Consider the following 17,298-nt stretch of genomic DNA (forward strand, 5'->3'; position numbering starts at 1 on the left):
TGGACGAAAGGAGAGCCACCTTACATACATAGCTGAAGCATTTGAGCTTCCTCTGCAGGTGCATGGGAACATGTTTTAAGCTAGCTACCCAGTTAGCCGCGGCAGCTGTCTATGTAGGCTCACCACTGCCATGCTCACCCAGGCTCTTTAGTAAGCCCTAGGTTGCCGTGACTGCTGTGCTAACATCCCAAACCCATCTTTGCTACTGGCATAGCCTCAGTTTTGTGTTATTACGCTCAAAAGCCATTCTGGATTCAGCAATGCTATATTTTTAAGGTACTAAAAACACTGCAGAATCAAAGTCTGTAAAATATACCCCAATGTCTTTTTTCTTTAGCCTTTTACTACTGAATGAATTAATTAGTATAGGTGTAAGAACTACAGAAAGCAGAACAAGCTGTATGAACTTTCTCCAGTCTGTTCAGCTCCCAGAGAGTTCTCATCAGAATTCATCCAAATGTCATCACTGGTTTGCTTCTTTCAGAAACCTACTATTCCTGTATGTTTAAAATGATCCCGTGGATGTGCTGTTCATCTGAGCTAATTAAAGCCTGTAGACTAACAGGCACATTTTGCTCCTTTTTCTATCAACAAATGCTGGAGAAGCTATATGTGCAAAGATGTGTGGTAGATCTTGAGGTTATACTATGGCAACTTTATCTGTAATAAAAGGGATAGATATGAGCTGGTACTGTTTATGGCAAAACCAATTGTAAGAGTTGGGTTTTTTATTTTAATGTTTCAAAAATAACCTAATAATTTTAATTCCAGGAAGGGGGAAGGAGGAATATGTTACATTCTCATCTCTTAAAATAGTTTCATTCTTATAGAATAGTTCATACTGTATAGGTTAATATTATAATTTGGTTTATTAACTCTTAGAAATATTATTTCCCAGCTCTTGGTATAGGGCTTTTTTTTAAAAAAAAAAAAAATCAAATATCTGGGGGTTGTAGTCGAAGAATTCTGCCCAGGCATTTATTATAGCTCTGGCTCTTAAATCTACAGTGATAGGGTAACTAAATCTATGGCTTTGAAAACTCGCTCTTTATTCTGCGTAATGAGCTATTAAGCAAATAAAACAATGGAGAAATCTAGTCAGGACAGTGTTGCCATATGCTCTATTCTCATTTTTTTTACGTTGTAGCTACCTTCACAACATACTAAAGACTGCAATAATTTGAATGCAAATACATACAAGGCTGTTTTAACCCAGAATGTTGCACATAGACATTTCTGCTGAGATTTAAGAAAGTTGTTCTTTAATTTTTCTTGTGTTTACGTACTGGTTCATCTGTGATCCTCTGTTGCGATCAATCATTTGCCCTGTTGGCTGCAATCACTTTTGAAAACCTAAGTGCTGTTCTCTGCTTGGAGCATGGATCAGCAATGGATGTTCCCATAGTATATATTAAGACCATATTGGAATGAAATGTTTGCGTAACAAATTAGACTTATAGACAGATGGATAAGACAGGCAAATAGATGAACTGGGGAGAGATCTAGTCCCAGCTGACATATGTTGAATCAATATTAAAATAGCTGTGTTAAACCGCATGTTTTTTACACTGTATATGTTGACAGGAGTTAAATGGTGGAGAATGAAAGCAAGCTTTTGCCAAAGCAAGGTAATGGGAATATTTTTTCAGTCATGATCTCAATAAGCCAAGGACATTGGTATACCAAAATGGACAACATTTGCTACTTAATACACAGTACTGGCTCACATTTGCCAGGTTATCCTGTAAAGAAAGAACTCTTTATAAGCATGGATGAATGGAGGCTAATGCAAGGAAAATCCCATTGCTCCTCACACTGAGAGTAGCTGCTATAACTGGCACAGCCTTCCTCCTCCCTCTCTCAGTGGCATGGGAGGGGGTTGTTGAAAGAGGTATCCTGAGACTGGTTGGGCTGCATGACACCAGCTATTGGAGAGATGCACATTGCCACCTAATGATTCTGACACTGCTACAACCTCTAACATGTTTTGGGATGTGCCTCATTTAATCAGAAACTCCTGCTGCTGCAATATTATTCATGGCAATGGTGCCTTAAATATCTGCTGGCTGGGATCCTTTAACACTAGGCAGGACACAAAGTTGTAGCAAATTATAGTCCCTGGGCCTGATGACCCATTCCTACTGCGCTCCAGGTGAACCTTATCTCTGGTGCCAGTAAGAACTGTAGTATACATTCCCATATCAACCCATGTGTGTCATTTGTAGTACAACTCTCAGGCAGTAATGCACTGCCTGGCACTTAATCTCGGTAAGGTAAGCAAAACCTGTGATGAGAAATAATGGGATTAGTGGCCATGCTAAGGTAAAATAACCAGGTAAGGGGCAGAACAAAAAGCAATTGGTAACTGAAGATGAGTTTAAACAATTACCAGTACTTTTGGATTGACATAAGAAGCCTGGGGAGTGGGGTCCATCAGCAAAGATTAGGACCTTGAATATCACATTTTTCAAGGATAAAAACAAAACAAAGGAATCTCGAGTATGTGACAACACTCATGCTATTTTTTGGCCCATTTCATAATGGGGAAACTCTTGAGATACAGTATTGTCAAATGATGTACAGCACAGAGAGACAGTAAGAAGTCCAAGTTCAACAGAGTAGCACATGGCCCAGTGTAAGTGACACTGTAACAGGTATATGTGTGCCTTCCTATTGTAGCAGTTTCCAAACTGCGGGGTCATGGAGCAGTTGGTTAGATCCAGGGGTGATAAACCTTAAATGCTGACGTAAATGGAAAAGACTGTTGTATAACCATTTTGACTGGGGAGGCTTTTTGTGCCTTATAAAATCTAAAATCTCATGTTTCTCACCATCTTTTCTAGTTTAGCTTATGGAGGGTTTTAACAATGTGAGAAGTAATTAGAAGTAAATATGAAGGTTTTCTCCATCTGCTCATATTTTAAATCCACAGTTGGTCAAGCCCAGCACACTGAATTTGCAATAGGTTTTACTCTCTGCTACATACAGTACGATTCATCTATAGCCCTAGTGAGAAGGCTTGTAGGAGGTGGCAGCAAAATTGACACAGCACTGGTCCACTGGCCCCATGATGCCCTGCAGTGCGATGGACAGCAGGACAAACCCTGCCACTTCCAGACTGTGGAGGGGATGGGGAGCTCTGGACTGGGGATGGAGTAATGTGCTGGGTGCAGGCAAAGGGCTGCTGTGGGGCCCTGCAGTCACAGCCAGGCAGGGCAGGACACCATTAGGACATCTATTACCCCATCTTGCTCTGTTGCTGAAGGACTCTGTAGCTCCACAGTTTATAAACTCTGCAATGGTGTCCAAAGCAATCCTGTGCTGGGAAAAAATAGATTTTTCCTTTCTTTAGTTCAGTGTCCCATCAAGCTAACTAGCTTGAAAGACATATTTCTCCCAATGAATACTAGCTTATATTTTTGTCAGAGATATGGTATAATGCAAAGGCATATGCTTAAGATCACCTTACAGAAACACTTTGATTGCCTTTTCAGTTGGTGTTAACTTTCCAAAAGTTCAAAAACTGCTGATGTTTGACAAGTTTGATGTTCTTGCCCATGGCAGGGACACAGCTGAGTGGTTTTGTTTAGGAAGAAGCAAAGGGTGTTTTTGCTATAAAATGCTGAGTGTTTATACAACAATCAGCTCTGTTCATCTGAAAAAGCACATCTGCTTTTTCAGAGCAGGCAGAAATGCAGTTACAACATCAACATTTTGTCACTGGAAACACTTGGGAAAAAAAAACAAACTCAAAGCTGGTCACTGTCTCCACCTGGAGGGAAAAGGCTGTCCGACATAACCGACTTGTCCCATAGCATGAACCCCACTCCTCCCCACAGAACAGGGCAGCCCATGGGAACAGGAGAGCCTCCAGAACCCCTCTGTGAAGATTTCCCCAACAGTGTGAAGAAGCGACCAGGTAGACATCAGGGCATCGTCCCTGCCTGTGGCAGGAAGGTTAGAACTGGATGATGTTTAAGGTCATTCCAACCCAAACCATTCTGTGACTCTATGAATTCAAAACACTTTCCAGTAGCCCCTGGAAAGCTGGGCAGTATCAGCTTCAGGCATGGTATCAGTTGTTCTTTTTTCTTGGCTGGGTAACAGGCATAAGTAAAGCACTGCTGGTATTTAAATAAATAAATAAGAAGTGTAACTTCTAATTGCACTGAAATATCTCTGGTTTCCAAAGGACGGCAGTACAAATACAATTTCCTGTATTCCTCAAGAGGTCCTCAAGAATTTGCCTTTCTACTTGATGATAAATTCTTCCTCTATTTCTTTCCTTAGTAGTTTCTATTGCACTTTTCCCTCTCTTTTTTTTTTTTTTTTTTTGAGTCTAGAAGCTGAGGTACCTCTAAACCGCACCAGTGGTCTTCATCATTTCCCATTAGAGTACAGTTAGTCTCAAGTGAGTTTGAGCCCAGCATCCTGTAAGCATGCACCAAGAGTGTGAAATGCTTGCTGATGCTGTGGACCAAAACATCCTCCAAAGAACATCAATAGGCCCACAGACCAATTTACCACCAGTCTGCATGGAAAAGGGTGACTGGGGTCCTGTTTGATCTCCCATCAAAGGTTTGATACGAGGAGATGGAGTTCTCTGCTCAGGTGGTCAGAACAGCAATTGCTGAAGAGAATAAAGTCAATTTAAATATGGCTAAACTTTCAACCTAACAACCCATGAAATGCATCCTCCTGCAAGTCACAGTGTTACCTAAGCCTCTCTGATACCACAGTGCCATCCAGATCATGGAACAGAGCTCTGCAGTGAACAGTGCACATTCTGGGCACAGACCAGCAAAGCTCAGTAGGCAGCTAGGTCAGTGCTTGGGTGAATGGGGCTTTTCTGAAACAGCTCAGAAAAAGATTACTCTTTCATCTGATTCTCAGCCAAGAAGACACACTGTCCCTAAGGAGAAGACGTGACATGTTGCGGCGCTCTCTGTATGCTCTCAGGGGCCTCACCAGCAGACACAGAGAAGGCAGTGCTCTGAAGTGGAGCATGAACCCTGCGTTTGGTTTTGGGTTCATTTTTATCCCCTGTGCTATCTAGGAAGTGATCTCTTCTGTTTCCCTGGAGTGACCGTTACTAGAAGCAGGGAGACAAACTGAGAAGCCACTGGAGCAGAGAAGGGACAAGATTTAGAGGCATTGATTTTCCTCTCTTGAGAGGGAATTCCACTGCACAAAAATGTGTGAAATCAGTGAATTTTAGCTGCGAGTTTGTGAGAGCTTGTCATGCTGGTTTTGAAATGCTGTGAGGCAGAGAGGGCTGGCTGCATCTCTGGAGGAACAGCTGTGCAAAAGAGGGGCTTGGTCCCATGGAGGTGCGCTGGTTTGCAGCGGTTGGGTGGCCTGATCTGCAGCAGAAAGGACTCCGGTGTCCCACAGCACTGGGATGCAGCTGTGTCCCACAGCCTCAGCCTATAATTAAGCAAGGAGCCTTGGTCAGCCTCTCCCTGCCAGTCACTTAACCATACCTCAGCTCCCCGCTGTATGTGGTGTGTGTTTTGTGGCTCTCAGACACTCTGGGAGGCTGGTATGGGGCTTCCAGGGCCATGAATACCGGCTGTGTGTGCAACCATGGGTGTCATTTAGGTGTCTCCACTGCCAGTGGCAGATGAAAATTAGAACAGAGATGAGATGAAGCTGAGACAGTGTCTAAGAGGCAACAGCCACTAAAACTCCACATTAGGAAAAGATCTCAGCTGTGTGCTCAGCACAGCCTCACAGTAGTTAGCAGGCTGGACATATACATGCTGGCCGAGAAGTTCCACCATGTTGTCACCATGACAACAGGTCCACTGTTGTCATGAAGCCAGCATGTGAACCTGAACTATTACATCTATGTTCAGCATTTCAGTGTGAGGGAAGTCCAGGTTCATCCTGGTCTTTCTCATTTCCAGGGAGTAGTGTGATGACCATTATGTCAAAGATTGTCCAAGGCTGCCTGCTGGTCTGACCTGCTGAGCTCACTGGTTTACTCTCACCTGCCAGAGCTGCTCCAGCAAAAGGAGAAGCTCAGTGTTTAATGAACAGCAGAGCATGACTGCCTGAGGAGCTCTGCACTGGCTTTCAACCAGCATGTTTCATGTGAGTGCAGCCGTGCCTGCCACGTAGACACTTCCTTGGGCACTGCTCTCCAAGGCAGTGCCTCCACCTCGCCTGTCCCCAGGCTGGGATCTGCTAGGGTTTCATACTATTTCAGCTGGACCGCATCTGTGCAACGTAGTAATTCATGTCAACAGCAGCCACCCCATCATTTGTCATCTCTTGCCAAGGATGGTGTTTGGATGACAGCCCTCCAAGGACTACTTCATCCTGCAACTTGTGGTGGCAGTGGCTGGCTAAGCAAAGTCCATTTTGAAAGAGTGTGACTGGAGTGTGCCGCAGGTCTTTGACACAAGGCATGAAAGAGAAGTCCTCATTGCTTATTGCTGTTCCTATTTCAGGAGTGCCTTTCTCTCTGTAGGAGTGAGTGTCTAGTAAAGCTTTAGCATCAGGATGCTAGCTTGGATTTACTGGCTGGACTCCAATTCAGGCAGTTACCATCTAACTCTACAAATTTTCCATGCTGTTTCAGCTGGCTACAGCACGGGTTTTATTTCATGTTCAAATGCGATTTAAATAGTTACTTCATACACTTGAACAATTCCTTTATTTCATACCCAGTGGTGGGTGAAAGGTTATCATGCAGCATATACTTGGATCCACTTCAGTAGTAGTTATTACCATCACTACTGGGGTTACAATGCTGAACAAATATATGCTGAAGGGAGCAAGGTAGCAAGACTGGAAAAAACTTCACTGTAATACACAGCATAGGGCTTATAGTGTCCTACTGAATATACTAGCAGCTCATGACAGAAATTTACAGTAACTCCAACATGTTATTAACAGTAAATGTTTAGTTCTTTAAAGGATTATTTGTGCTTATGCTAACCATAAGAAAAGAGATCTCTCTCCACTGAAAACAAGCCAGTTAAACCCAGAGCTTAGCCTCTGCAACAATGGCCAAACCCCAGTCTAGATGTCTGCATTTTCTGACACCCCAAGAGGACAGAATCCACCCCAGCTACTCAGGTTTCTTCATTTCACCAAGTAAACTTTTTTGTTCTCATATTCCAGTTGTTGAAATTCATTTGCCACCCTCTGCTCAAAACTCTATTTATCCTTTTCCTCCCACTTTTCAGAACTGTCATGGTTATCATCTTAGCAATGTGCAATGTAGATTCTTGAGATCTGATGTCATCTTGCTTGGCATATGTGGCACACTCAAATAAGCTGTTGTGCTGAATAATGTACCATATGTATTATCTCCCAGCATTGTGAAGGCTTATTAATGCTCTGATTATGTACCACTTAAACCAGGATCTTTCTCCTTGTTCTGTAGAGCTTTCAAATCTGGCATTACCAACTAAAATAAAATCCTCAGCTCACCCTCTTTTCTCTGCAGCATGCTCTTCTGTGTATCAAACCCTGAAAAGGTTCTGGGGAAAGCCTATTATGATGATCTTTTGAAGGATAAATTGCACTTGGTTACATATGCCCACTTATCCTCTAATACTAGAGGTGCTTCTTTGGATGGAGTTTTTTCTTGCATGTTTTTTGTGTGCATGTAGGTTGGGAAGCAGAGTAGAAAGAAAATACAGCAGTGAATTTCAGCCCACAGCCATGGGAAACTCAACAGAAAGAGATAAACACCCCAAATGGTCTTCCTGTAGGGGTTCAAATAGCACAGAGGGAGAGCCTCCCTTCCGGGGGGGTGGGCAATGCAGAACCAGACCACCTCACCAGAGATAGTGTGGAGCCACTTCGTCGGAAGTTTTCTGGGACTTGGCTGAACACGTCTTGATCCAACCTAGCAACAGTCCTGCTCCGGGTTGAGGGGGACAAGAACCCTCCAGCAGCCCCTTCCAGCCAACACTGTGGTGGTGCTCTGTGCCACAGCCTGAGCACCCTGGCCACGGACCCAAGCAGACTATGGCTTCAGGCCTGGAGGAACAAGAGAAGAGTGACCCAGAGTGGCCAGAGCAGGTGGGGTGGTAGCACTGTGCTCCTGCTTCAGCTGCAGACCATGCCCAGGCCTTGGGTTCCCTTTAAATGACCCTGCAGGGAACAGTCTCCACCTGGAAACAATGGAGCAGGCAGCCTCTCCTCTCAAGGGCCCCTTCCTCCCTTTCTCCACAGGCTTGGGCATCCTGCCACAGACATCTCCCTGAGCGGGACTTCTTTGTCCCCTGCAGAGCACACTTCCCACCAGCTGTGGACACATCTGGGCACTGAGCCAGCAGTCATGGCACTGCTCACGTCTAGCACAAACACTGGGCACCTCTTCTGCCTTCTCAGAGCTATGGAACAAGCAGACCCAGAATGCTTCTATGGTGCAAGGGGCTGCAAGCAGTACCACAGCACAGCAAGTGCCTGCTCAGACAGAAACTTTAAATTTAACTGAGTTCTCTAAAACATCCCTTTTTCAGAGACATCTGTGTACCAACTTTTCTTGGAGGAACACAATAATGAATGCATATAAAGTAGTGCTCTCCAATTGTTACTCATGAACAGAAGCATCAGTTCTAATGAGCCACCTTTATTTTTTGGCTTTAATGCTTTCTGCATGCATGTTACTGTCATCATGTGTTTAAGTGATCCATATTTAAAGACTCTGAAGCCATTAAAGGAAACGGGAGCCTGATCACCATTGTGGTATCTGGTTTACAGTTAGCAAAACATTCTGTTTTTCCTGGATCGCATTTGCACCCTGGGAAAACACTAAGAACAGATGGTTTACTATCCAAGTTTTACAAGCGGTTCAAAGAGGAGTAAGCACCCTTCTTGCTGCAAATGTTTATAGAGGTTAAGTATAATCAGCTCCTGCTAGTCCTTGCCAACTGCATTAATTAAGTTAGTGGTGAGTATGGGGAAAAAGCCTAAGGAAATACAGTTTTATGAAGACCCTACATTATTCTACACAGTATTTAAGATCACAGCTAAACAGCTGACATAGATAAAACAGTCCCATATCTAGAGCAGAGACTTTAATTTTCACATTAGGTTATTTACCAAAACCAGTGACTAGCAAAATTAATCTTTAGTTCCTTTCACCCTGCAGATAGGGAAAGCTCTTAGAAAGTTGCTGTTGACTCTATTTGGAGTGCTTTTTTTGTTAACACTGGGTACAGAGAGAGATGTAATGGGAAGAACAGGCTGCCAAATCAGGAAGACCAAGTGGATGAAACACTCTAAACAGATAGATGCAGAATCACATTCACAAGCTGTGGTCCTCATGGAGGACTTCAACCACCCCAACATCTATTGGAGGGACAACATAGCAGGGCATAAGCAATCCAGGCAGTTCCTGGAATGTGTTGATGATAATTTCCTTCTCCAAGTGACAGAGGAAGCTGTGAGGAAGGAGACTGTGCTGGACCTTCTTCTCACCAACATGGTGGGGAATGTGAAGCTGGAGGGAAGCCTTGGCTGCAGTGACCATGAAACAGTGGAGCTCAAGATCCTGAGAGCAGCGAGGAGGGTTTGCAGCAAACTCGCTACCCTGGACCTCAGGAGAGTGGACTTTGGCCTCTTTAGGAACCTGCTTGGTGGGGTACCATGGGAATGAAGCCCTGGAGGAAAGAGGGGGCCAAGCAAGCTGGTTAGTACTCAAGGATCACCTCCTGCAAGCTCAGTGGTGATGCATCCCGACAAAGAGGAAGTCAGACAAAAATGCCAGGAGGCCTGTGTGGATGAACAAGAGCTCCTGGACAAACTCAGACACAAAAAGAAAGCCTACAGAGGACAGAAGGACAGGTAGCCTAGGAGGAATACAGAGAAAATGTCTGACCAGCCAGGATCAGGTTAGGAAAGCCAAAGCCCTCACAGAATTAAATCTGACCAGGGACAACAAGGAGAGCTTGTCCTTGTTAAGGAGAAGAAGAAAAACCTCTGAAGGTACAGTGAGGGTAAAAGGAAGATGTCAGAAAGTGTGAGACTTCTATGGAAGGAAACGGGAGACCTGGTTACCCGCGACATGGAGAAGGCCGAGGTACTCAATGACTTTTTTGCCTTGTCTTCCTTCACTGGCAAGAGCTCCAGTCACACTGCCCAGTTGCAGAAGACAAAGGCAGGGACTGAGAGAATGAAGAACTGCCTGTTGTAGAAGAAGATCAGGTTTGAGACCATCAGTGGAACCTGAAGGTGCACAAGTCCATGGGACCTGATGAGAGGCATCTGTGCGTCCTGAGGGAACTGGCAGATGAAGTTGCCAAGACATTATCTATCATATTTGAGAAGTCATGTCAGTCAGGTGAAGTTCCCACTGACTAGAAAAGGGGAAACATAACCCCCACTTTTAAAAAGGGGGAAAAAGGAAGAGGCAGGGAACTATAGGCCAGTCAGTCTCACCTCAATGCCTGGCAAGATCATGGGGCAGATCCTCATAGCAGTTTCTGTATGCTATGACAGATGGACAATAAGGGGGTGTTTGGTGACAGCCAACATGGCTTTACTATGAGCAAATCATGTGACAAATTTGGTGGCTTTCTATGATGGGGACACAACATTGGTAGATAAGGGAGGAGTGACAGATAATCTGTGTGGACTTGTACAAAGCATCTGACACTGTCCCACGTTGCATCCTTGTCTCTAAACTGGAGAGGCATGGATTTGACAGGTGGACCGCTTGGTGGATAAGGATGGCCACATGCAGAGAGTTGTGGTGAAGGGCTCAGTATCCAATTGAAGACCAGTAATGAGTGGTGTCCCTCAGAGATCGGTGTTGGGACTGATTGTATTCAACAACTTTGTCAGTGACATGGACAGTGGGATTGATGAGCCTGGAGCAAGTTTGTCGATGACACCAAGCTGTGTGGTTCGGTTGATACACTGGAGGGAAGGAATGCCATCCAGAGGGACCTGCACAGGCTGCAAAGATGGGCCCGTGCTAGCCTCTATCCCAAGTACAAATACAGTCTGGGCAGAGACTAAACTGAGAGCAGCCCACTGGGAGAATGGTAGGATACTGGCACAGGTTGCCCAGAGAAGCTGTGGCTGCCCCGTCCCTGGAAATGTTCAAGGCCAGGTTGGATGGGGCTTTGAGCACCCTGGTCTAGTGGAAGGTGTCCCTGCCCATGGCAGGGGGGTTGCAACTGGATGAGCTTCTAATCCAAACCATTCTATGATTCAATTATTTTGTTTTCATAGTCGTTTTTTGATGCAACTGAAAAAGTATCTATCTTTGTTGTTCTTGCTTTCGGACAACAGTTAAACTTTATACAACTCTGTGGAAGACGGTATGAGATGCTGATCATGATTCACAAAGCTCTAACTGATATGGAAACACAGGACCCCATCTTCTTAAACTACATCTAAGTGCAAGACAACATGAAGGTCTGTCTTTGTTATATGATTTCTAAGTTTATTTCATTTCTAGGTGTATTTTTTCAAGTCCAGCAAGACCTGTACATCAGTAGAGATCAACAGTCAGTAGAACATACAGTTCTACAAACAAGAATTTTTTTTCCTGTTTGTCCAAAGTGAAAGGTCTAATGAGTAGAACACTCTTCCTTGCAAGTGAAATATTTTTGTAACTTCCTTTCGATACCTGGAAATATGAAAGAGCTTCCTTATTGTGCTGTTAAAATCAGCATGGTGACTCATTTAATAGCTCAAACAGGTCTGCTCAGAGATCACCACATCTCATTAAATATCAGGTATAGGTTCTATTTCATTAGTCTGTAGGAGCATTGTCCTGGAGAAAAAGGTTTCATGTTATATAAATACCACTAGCTAAGAGCATCCATGCCACAAATGGAGTTTTAAATTTGAAATTTAGAGAGAAGTGATGCAATGGTCTTTAAATTGCAAACAGGCTTTCTTACACAACCTTTACACTGTGTTTTTTTAAACTAAACCACAGGTGTTAGTAGCTGTAAAATGTCCTACGGATGGAATGCTGGTTGTTTATAGAGTTAATGATTCAAGAGAAAAAAAAATTTATCTTCTGAATTGAAACAGTGTGGCACTCTGGCTAACTTTCAGGACACAAAACATAGGTCCTGATCAACTGGCCTCATTAATATACAGTAAATCTTTGTTAAATAAGTATTGAATTTTAATATGACCGAGAACTTGATTTCTGGAATCTAAACAGAATCGAAATGCATTTACTGCTCGTATTGTGGCAGCCAGCATTTTGTTTCCTGGGAAAATCTGCAGTGACTCTGCTCAAGCCTCGCCGAGAACTGAGACTGGTTGTTGTGACAAGGCATTGTCAGGCTTGGCACTTCCACAGCAGCTGAAGTTCTCTTCTTTCCAAAGCCCTAAGTACTTTAAAATACCTACTATAAAAAACCCCACAGCTCTGCCTCATGCGCTTGACTCCTCAGGAAGAGAGTTGCAACTATGTTCAGTTTCCCATGAAGGCTTGGACACAATGGAAAATAAAATTCACTTATGCTCTCTCACAACTAATGTTATTCAAAGAAATTCAGAGGGTGAGTATTAAATCATTATGAAGTAACAAGATAAATGTTTCTATCAAGAAATAATTTTGTTGCTTCTCTGAATCATTTTATCAAAAGCTCCAGGTAATTCTTATCATTAAATGTTCTGGGGTAAATAAATTACTGTGTTGGTTCAACAAACAGAGAACACATGGTTTAGTATATCTACCTGATTGCTCTTTTGAGGAATCAACCAAAACTTTAACTCTACTTTCCTGTACTCTGAATACCTTTGTCCTGTGCAAAAGCGTTTGAAAAATAATACATTTTTAGCATGAGGTGCTATAGCACAGGTTTGAAAAGTCAGGCAGTCGGATTACAGACACATGTCTGTAAGTGATGGATGTACTATTAGGTCAGCATACCAGATCCATTCTTTGAATTTGTGGACATGCTGTTTGCTATGCCATGTCCTTCTTCCTGCTCTTCCATGCCTTTCATAGGAGCGAAGCACCTCTCCTGTATAAAGACAGGCTGAGAGAGCTGGACTTAATCAGTTTGGGGAAGAGAAGACTCCAGGGAGAACTTAGAACAGCATTTCTATGCCTAAAGAGGCTGACAAGAAATCTGAAGAGGCACTTTTTACATGAGCATGTAGGGACAGGACAAGAGGGAATTATTTTAAGCTGACAGAGGGGAGATTTAGATTAGACATTAAGACTAGACATTGTGACTGTCTCATCCCTGTCAGTGTTCAAAGCCAGGTTGGATGGGGCTTGGAGAAACCTGGTCAAGTGGAAGGTGTACTTGCTCATGGTAGGGGGCTTGGAACTGCATGATCTTTAAGGTCCCTTCCAATCCAAACCATTCTGTGATTCTTTGATGCCAGGCTCCCACTATGGTAGCCTTCTTCAGCTCTTGTTTGTAACTTCTGTTGAGTAATACTGTGAGCTGGAAAACAACTTCTTTGCTTTCAGCAAGAAAGATAAGGCGATCCCATCAGCAGTTGAGTCCCCCAAGGGCACCTTGGGGGTCAGTCTCCAGAGGTGATGCAGTTGCACATCAGGCTGGAATATACAGAGGTCAAGCTTTGGAAAATCTTGTGACATGCCCAGAGAAGCTGTGGCCCCATCCCTGGAAGTGTTCAAGACCAGGTTGGCTGGGGCTTAGAGCAACCTGGTCTAGTGGAAAGTGTCCCTGCCCATGGCAGGGGGTGTGGAATGAGATGATCCTTAAGGTCCCTTCCAACCCTAACCATTCCATGATTTTTATTGCCCAGCCTACAGCTGGGCTTAGATAGACATAACTAAGCACTAAAGCCTGTTCTTTGTCTTGCTTCACTGTACAAGTGCATTCGTGAGGAGAGACTAAAACACAATTAGAAACAGTGTAGGTAAGTCCTAAGTGCATGTAATTTTGCAAGGGTAATATCATAAGCTGCATTTTCAAGAAATAATATTGTCCCTTTCAATAAACTTTCTTCAAGGTTTGTACCTAGTGAGTGATGTCAGAACTCATGTAATTTTATTCTGAGAGTGAAACAAGAAAAGTGCACCCATTTCTTTGTAAAAATAATTCACAATATCCTCATCCATATGGTGAAGGAAACCCTAGGAAAATATCATATTGTCCTTCCAAAAGGCAACATTCCTCCATGTACGGTAGGTACTTCCCTGCGATGTACCTGAAGTTCCCAGTAACTTCTTGCAGAATTCAGCTACCAAGTAATTGGGAAGGTGTTGAAAAAGTGTGAAGACCAGAGGAGCACAAGGATGTAAATGCTTATGCTAGGTCAAGATATCCCATCTATTCAGTTTTGATGTTTGACCTGTGACAGCACCAGAGGCTTCTGCAAAAGTGCATCAGGAAAAAATCGGTTTTGTAAAAACATGGGAGAGGAGAAATTGGGAACAAGTTGATATATCTGCCTCAGATGTAGTCAGAAGAAACAGGTAGGCAAATTGAATGCATCTGTATCAATTAAAAATGTCTCTATCAATTCTTTCCAGGGTGTGTCACCTTTATATGCTAAATTACATAAACTTCTGTAGGAATTATCTCAAACCGAACCCAGGGAAACGTCTGATAAACTGAAAGAAGTGCTATTAACACTGAAAACACACAAGAAAGTTATTGAAACATCAGACCACACCAAACTGACTGAAAGAGAATGCAAAGGATATCATTATTAAGAACCAATTAGCAGCCAATTGCTTACGTTTGCATCCTGTGGGTAACTTCCAGGAGCACAGCCTAGTTTATTTAATTCAAAGGGTTTCGGGAAAAAATGTGGTCTGGGTTTGCTCTGTACCACCTCCCTTGTGGCAACACACAGCTTCAGTAATGCTTTAATACAGCAGCAGAGGAGTGAAACAACGCAGGCGCTAAGGCTGTGGAAAACTCTTCATCCAGTCTGACAACTCAGAGGGAAGATGTCATTCTGACACTGAATGATTCGCTCCAGGTGTACATCTTGTGAAACAGGGAAATATGACACTTCCCTCTGTGCCAGAGGATAATTTTCTTACTCAGACGGTGAACAACGCACCTCTCAAAACTGATGTTTCTTTTATTTCGGAGTTTGCCAAGCATAAGAAACCAACAGGCATGAAAAGAATTGCGGTGCCAGAACTGTGAGTTGGAAACTTAAGCTTGGAAAACGCAATCTTATGCAGATGTGGGCAGGACTTTTCTATAGGCATGTGTCCTTATTGTGGAGGAGGTAAGGAAATCTTCCTTTACTTTGCCTCATAAAACAGCAAACTCATACTTTGCGAAGGTTTTCCACCTACAAATCACTATATAAACTTGGTGTGTGCTTTAATCAAGCTCTGGAAAGCAGTCTCTTGTATTTCTCAGGTACACCCACCTCTCCTACAATCCTATGAGTCAGCCAACATCCAGGAGCCTTCTTCCAGGAATCTGGCCTACTCAGAAACCCAGCTAACAAGCACTGGCAATAATCAGGGCAGAGGGCTGACACCATCTTGATAAAGGGGAAAAAACAGAAGAAGTTGGCAGAAACTCCGAACAATGTCTACACTGACCATTAAACAAAAGGCCCTAAAATTGCCATAGACTCCTCTTCAACTGTTTTCCTTTATCAACTACATAGTAAAAGAGGACCCCACTTCTCTGTCACCGATAACCCAACTTCTCTGATTTCAGTTATGCATCAGGCTTGGTTCAGAGTCAGCACATGTCACGGCTGAGGGTGAATTTCTGATGCCTAAAGAAAGAAAAAGGGCAACTGTTTTTGTCTACTGTCCTTTTGCCAACCAGTCATTAAATCCCAGCACAAAAGCTGAAAAAGCAGTGATGGGAGCACCCTCACGTGTTGGAACTTCCCAAATCAAAGCCAATAAGCAATGACAGCTGGCAGCTTTAGGTTTGGTCTTCCCCAGGCTGGTGAGACTGCAGGAGAGCAAACTGGCACCATGCTGGTGTCAAGATAAGCCAACAAAAGCCAGTGGCCTTCTATGCCAGGTGACCTAAAGCTGACCTGAGAGAAAGCTGAGATGGCAGTATTAGGAGTAAGAGGGTAATGCCCTACTCTTCCCACTGTCTTTCACTGGGGGACTGTAATCCCAGCTGACCTTGTTCTCACTGGTCTCTGTGGCAGCATCTGATGTCTGTCAGGTCTGCAAACAGCACAGAGCGCTTGGAGACTGCTCTCAAGAACTGCCCATTGCTGGAGGTGGTATCTAGCAGGTACCGCAACTCCCACAAAACATACTTCATCAGAAAGAGTAAGCATCTTGCCTGCTTCAGTCCTTCTGAGCATGTCACTCCATTGCTATGCTCTCTACACTGGGTGCCACTGACTGCCAACAGCACTTCAATTTAGTCTTCCATCTGCAAAGACAGCTACCTGGCTCAGCTAAAATAAGGAGGCAAATAGAACAGATGGGAAACTGCTTTCTTAGCCTGTGGAAGTCAGGGGGATTTTTGAGTTTTTCGTATCTTGCACTGAGGAAACAAGACCTCTCAAGGACTTTTGTGAAAAATAAGGTATCTCTGCCCGCTGCAGAAAAACTACTAAGCCACTAGCTCAGACACTTGGATAGAGCTGTGGAGCAAACAAAATGAGTTCTCACTTTTTCTAATTCAGAAAGTGCTGAAATCCCTCTCCCACGTAATCAGGGAGGGGGATTCAGCTATTCCAGGCAAATCTGTGCCTGATCTGTACCCATCAGTCCCCTTCCACCTCCCTTCTCCCCTCAGATTCCTATCTGGGTATGAGCAATCTTTCCTGTACAAAACAGTACATTTTTTGTGAAGCATACAGTTTTCAAAAATTTGCATTTCCAACAGCAACAGTTTCAGCAGAATATGTCACTGGCCATGGAGGTGCTGCAACCCTTCCTCTTCCCCATGGACGGAATTTCTTGGGATGTCTCTTACTGTGGCCACAACTAAGAGCAAAACTCACTGGTAAGTCCTGACCTGAACATATGCAGCCCAGTTTAACCAAATATTGGTCTTGTAACAGTGAGAAGAAAAAAAAGTTTTTCCTTTTTCTGTGTGTGCCTTTAATAATTCTCAGAACACAAAGACAACCCATAGCTGGTGCCCACATGAAAACCTAAAAACTTTCCCTTCAGCATCTGACTCTCTAATGCTATGCCATTCAAGTGAAAGTTAAATATAAGTTGGAATAACTGTCTGCAAGAATGGAAAAAGGTTGGAAAAGAAGACTTAAGATTTAAAATAAAAACAACTAAAATGCATAGGGAAAAGAAAATCAGAAAATCAGTCAAATTTGTCTGAAATAATTACCTAAGGAAGAATAACTGCAAGTGCCAAAACTGGACAAGAGCATGGGTAGGTGATAACAGCTACGTGGAAGTCAGAG

Source organism: Pezoporus wallicus, unplaced genomic scaffold (genome assembly GCF_028554395.1).
Source record: "Pezoporus wallicus isolate ANWC-B61680 ecotype Strahan unplaced genomic scaffold, APGP_CSIRO_Pwel_v1 scaffold_2696, whole genome shotgun sequence".
Classification (NCBI taxonomy): Eukaryota; Metazoa; Chordata; class Aves; order Psittaciformes; family Psittacidae; genus Pezoporus; species Pezoporus wallicus.